The following is a 6,055-nucleotide window of genomic DNA, read 5'->3' as shown; positions in this document are numbered from 1 at the left end:
TCTCTCTCTCTATATATATATATATATATATATATATATATATATATATATATATATATAAATGTGTGTGTGTGTTTGTGTGTGCATGTACATGCATCTGACGTGCAAAAGATATATTAATAAACACATAAATCTTTATACATACATACATACATACATACATACATACATACATACATACACACCCTGTTGTTGACGTTGAAATTCCAATGAAGGAGCTTTGGATCTAGGTCAGAAACCGGTTCTTTCTCCATTAGCAAGAAATCTTGAAATGAACTGAATAATGACATACATACATACATACATACATATTTCTTTCAGAATCAATGAGTCATAGAATATTTCCTAATATCTGCTACCAAGATAATAAATGCACTTTCATACATATTGTTATGGGCTAAATTAGTAAATGTTTAGAGGACAATCTCGAAAAACTGGGCTTTCGTCGCAAAGGAAATGATCAGACAACACACACTTTACGGACACAACCTACAATGTTAAGCGGCAAATATATACCAGACTATTCTGAATTTCGAAATACAACTTTTCGTAGCAATTGTTGACTAGTTCCCATCAGCGGAACCTAATTTCTTTGTTACAAAAAAGTTCTTCTTTTATAGGAGGAAATCAAATAACAATAAAATAAAGGTACCAATGCTTATATATATATATAGAGAGAGAGAGGTAGTTAGGGTAAATTCTAGTTGTTTCCTTTTGAAGCACATCTGCTCGTTCCGTTATTACGATCCAACTGTTGCTGTGTGTTAGTCAATATACATATTAAAATTGAGAATCGGCAGAATTTGAACTCAGAACGTAAAGAACCGGAAGAAATATTGCTAAGTATTTTGTACTACATGCTAACGATTCTGCCACCACGCAGCCTAAATTTTCTGTATGATAATGATAAGAAAAACTAATTTAAAGAATCATTAACAGGCATGGACCAGTGAAAACCGAAGTAATATAACTTATAATCCCATAATTCACTTGAAGAGTATGAGAATGAATAAAATTAATCATAAATTTTCATCGTGAAGATGGAGTCTATGGCAAAATTCTGAAATAACGGCATCCTAAACAACAGATGTCCCAAAGTAAAGACAGTTTTGAAAACAAAAATAAAATACGATCTTGCACTAATTGAAAAATATTTATATGGTTTTTGTTTACTGTTTAGATATGCTTTTATTTTAAACTGCCTCTCCAGCCTGCCAAAAGTGTAAAATGCTTACTGTACATTTAATAATTAAGTAAACGGTAAATTAAAAATGGCAGCATCTCAAATCCCTGAGATAGCCTTTAATTCAGGAAGTCGTCTGCACTTTAGAATCATCCTTTTCCTACGTTTTCCTCTGAGAGTAAATGTTTGCCTTGGAACGTTTCAATAAAACTATAACATTCTTGTGATGCACTCATTTGACCATCGTTGATATTACTGTTAACCGTCTGCTTACTTTAGCCATTTTAATTTTTCTATTTATACTTTGTAAATTTCTCTTTTGACATGAAAAGAAAAATAAACCAAAATACTTTTTTGCTTTTATCAATTTTTTTATTTTTTTATTTTCTCTAAAGTTTAGCTGCACTTGAAAATCTTAGCACTTGTTGAAATCCCTGTTTAAGCATTCGTAAGGAACGTAGAGATAACTAAGCCCTCTTTCCGAATGTCTGTCCACAATGAATCCTTTTTACGTGAGTGTATTCACACGCAAACATACCAACACACACAAAAACGCACTCATATACACATTGAGTGTTATGAGAGATAGCCAGGTATTTATTAGCTAACAACGTATAATCCACCGGAATATGTGATTCACGACTCAAAATAAAACAATAAAGAAAAAAGAAAATGATTGAAAAAAAAAAAAAACAAATCGTTTTATGAAGACAAACACTATATTTGCCTTTGATGTTTAGGTAAATATCCGTACTAGAAACACATAGCAATGTTGTTGCTTGCTCAGACAGATGTATCGCATCTCTTCTTATTTATTTTACTTCAGTGCTGGGGAATTCAGCGTGCCCTAAATATGAGAATATGCGACTGTAAGCCAAAGACCACAAACTAGAAGGATACTTTCTCTTGGTATTCGAGATAATCCTAGATCTGTTGGAATCTCTTGACTGTCTCCTACTAATAACTGTCGTCTTTTTTGGTGGGGATATATGCATTACATACTTACATTTCATTTTATTTTCCGTATATGCTGTTGTTATCTTTTCATATGGTGTAAGACCCACCTCTATTTCGTCCCCTGCAGGGATGAAGGATCAAGTTGACATTAGGAGGATTTGAACTCAGAACATAAAGAGCTGTAAATAAATACATTAAGGCATTTATGCAACATTTCTTTTATTTTTGCAAGGGTGACGAACGGGGAGAACATTACGACGAAAAATTACAAAAAAAAAAAGTAGAGAGGCGGGGTTTACATAGTATGGAAAAGATATCTGCACTGTTTCTTTCATAATAGTCAGATTCATGATATTTTTTCGTTCAAAATTTTGGAGAATTGCAAAACTACATTTTTGAAATCTTCAGAGCACAGAAAATTAAAAAAATAAAAATGATACTTGCGTATATAGCTGCTTGGTCGCCATTTTCCTTTTCAAAATGGCCACTATAAGAAACATAATTTGTCCTATCTCGGTTTCTAGTCAACATAGAAATTTAATTAAGTAAGCTAATCCTATATTTCCTGGGTAATAAAAAACACTAGTTGCATCTTTAGACTTCTAGTTTTAACACTTAGTTCACTTTCAGAACTTTTTATTTTTCCAGAGTCAAGCGGTAACAAGGCGGATATATGCCACTGATTGATAAAACTCTTCTAAACTTTTCATTCGATGTTTATTCTGTGTTTCCAAAGACAAGATATCTACTCGTATTTCCGAAGTTGAAAAGTGTTTCGAAAACTTGGTGTGAACATTAGGATGGGAAAATATCTGCCACGATAAAATGAGAAACTTTCTCTCTCTCTATTGGAGCAGAACACGCATGTGAACAACTAAATAGGACGATGAAGATTCAGGCTTGGTAAATAAGCATTTTCCATGACACATCAGTACAGGCTACGTACGAGAACAATTAAGCAGGATCATGAAGATACACTCTGGGTTAATTCTATATCTTCTAATGCCTACGCGCGACAGCGGTATTTGATGGCCATATCAGAGATGTCACGCTTCTCACGGAGATCTAAGATTAATTTGTCATCACTGTTCATAAACCACAAGAACACCATAAAGGACAATCAGGTAATCAAGAAAGAGTAAGATGCCGTCAGCAAGATCAAAGTAGCCAGACTGAGTCACGGAAATTCCTTTGTTGTAAAAGGTAATCGGCTTTACAATTGAACGACTCGCGCTTATGTTATTCAAGAAAATGTCCACAAAAGTGGACAAGAAGAACACGTTTTCGTACTCTTTCTGGCCACTTTCTGTATGAAGAGTACTTTTTCGAATGTATCAGTGATAATGTTAGTTTGTTGACATCATTCATAAAGCAGAACAATGCCATATTCTACCCAGGAGAAACAGTAACAAACAGACAAGATCAGTGTCGATCTGTGAGTCTGAAAGAAACAAAAGAATTTTATAATTGGCTTATAGTTAATCAGATCAAACTGAGACATCGATCAGGAGAATACGTTCGGGAACGGCGAGTTTACACTGGTTCCACCTGAAGCATTGGTTGTCAATTCTTCCATGTGCTAACGAATCAAGCCTCATACGTTGCCTAGGAAAAAAAAACAATGAAACTTTTCAGAATGTACAAGCATCTGTAAAATAAGAAACATCGTCAGCCCTCTGAAAGTTCAAAACTTGCAGTTGTAGATGAAATGGTGTTTGTCTAATAGATGGCAAAGAAACCTGGGACAATGATCACAGTTACTAATTTTGGCCAACACTGACGGTCTCCAGGTGTTGACGGCATATTTCGATTACGTTAGTTGACTCATTTTACGTTGAAACAGAAAACAATGAAGAAACAAATACGAGATTGTGAAAGGCACATATCTTAAAAGCATATCTATGGGATGCTTTTATCATATGAAATATCACTTAATTATGAAGATCTGTAAAAATATATTCCTAAATGATATCGACTTAGTATATCCTGCATATAAAACTTATAGTTCAACCTGTTGACTAACAAGGCTGCTTTCTTGCTTTATAAACATATGGCTATAATTTCAAAGGACTTGCAACAGATGTTAAATAGTACAGCTATATTACAAATATAAAGGCAATGGTTTTCAGCTACCTTCGTCTGTTGCGATTCTATAATCATGAGCATTGTTTTGAGGCCTTAATTAAGTTCGTTGACCTTAAACACTTAAGATTAGAATATTTAAGTTTCAAGATTGACTAGAAGCCAAAATAAAGCAAAATATGTATTTTATGGTGGCTATTTTGCAAATCCAACATGGCAGCCGTAGATGAGTTTGTACAACAGCCAACATTGAATCCCCATGCTCTGATGATTCTAAAAATACACTGGTTCGCTAATATCCAAAATATTTGAACGAAAATATATTTATTAATATAGTAAAACTAATTATAATATATCTTTTTTCCTTCTTCACTTTGCTATTATTTTCTTCTTCTTCCCTTTCTCGTCCTTTTCCTTTTATTTCATAGCCTCTATTTTTTTTCTTAGCTGGCAGAATCGCTGACGCGCCGGACATAATCATTAGCGACATTTCTTCCAGCTCTTTACGTTCTGAGTTCTAATATCGCCGCGGTCAACTTTGTCTTTTATCCTTTCGATTCTTCTTTACTCTTCATCTCTCTAATCTACCCACCCCCACCGCTTTCTCTCTCTCTCTCTCTCTATCTCTCTCCTACACTTCCTCCCTCTTCATCTTTCTCTGTCACTCTCTCTCTATCTCTCCCTCTCTCTCGTACTCTCTCCCTCTTTCACCAATTTTGCTTTGAACTTCATACTCCTCTTTATTTCTCTCGTTCTCTGTAACACACTTTCCCCTGCACAACATTCTTGTCCCTCTTTTTCTTTATTTTTTCTCTCCCCTTCCTTTCTTTCTCTCACTCAATTTCTCTTCACCCACTCTTTCTCTCTTGCTCTTTTTCACCCTTACCCTCTCTCTATTTCTCTCTTTTTCTCGCCCTTTAACCAACCTTCTCTTTTCCCCCTCTTCTCTCTCTCTCTCTCTCTCTCTCTCTCTCCCTACTACCGTTACAAATATTTGCGCCCGTGCTGATTCCCCCCATCGTGACGTTTACAATTCGTGCTCTGGCTGTTATAATACTGACCCAAGTTGGACATTGCTAAAAACGAATGATGAAAATCTCATCCTGTCTTCGGTTGGAACAATCGGTTCGCGATACAGCCAGTTATCGCTAAACTACGACCTAGAAACCTAGGAGATCTCGTCAACGCCTCAGCCTGGTATTCACTGCTCATTTTCTGTCATCTTCACCGGATATATATATCTGACAAAGAATTTCGTAAGTCTGACGGACAGAATCTTCCTTAAAAAGAAAATTAAACAAACAAATGATACATTGAGCTTTATGATTCACTTTATCTAACCAACACCTCTACCTCAGATGTTGAATATCTGTCTTTAACTTGGATATACATAACCACACGATTGTCATTTCCTCGGACTCTTTTCCATTGTTCTTACCAAATGTTTATCTTAAGCTTTGGAGTACAGGACATTTACTAACAACTCTTCTTTAAGATATGAAAAAGGTGAGAATTTCATTTGTTTCTAATTGTTCTTTTAGGACATACTTCATAAATGACCATCCATCAGGATAATATAGACAACGAGAGTATTTTGTTACACTTTCACTGTGTTACTTTATGACACAGGTCTAGAAAAATCATTTAAGGAACTCCATCAGACTATATATACATATATTCATAAGAACTGTATTTATCCCAAAGAATTTATCTAATTTTGTATTTCAGAGATGTCCATCTATCGTCTGCAAATTAATGCCGAATTGCTATCTCACCTCTTCCATTTGGATATGTACACAACTCTAATTTGATAAGAATTTTTCTTTGCCATTG

The sequence above is a fragment of the Octopus bimaculoides genome, chromosome 11, assembly GCF_046866305.1.
Source record: "Octopus bimaculoides isolate indiv1 chromosome 11, ASM4686630v1, whole genome shotgun sequence".
Taxonomy (NCBI): domain Eukaryota; kingdom Metazoa; phylum Mollusca; class Cephalopoda; order Octopoda; family Octopodidae; genus Octopus; species Octopus bimaculoides.
Note: the sequence above shows the minus strand (reverse complement) of the source record.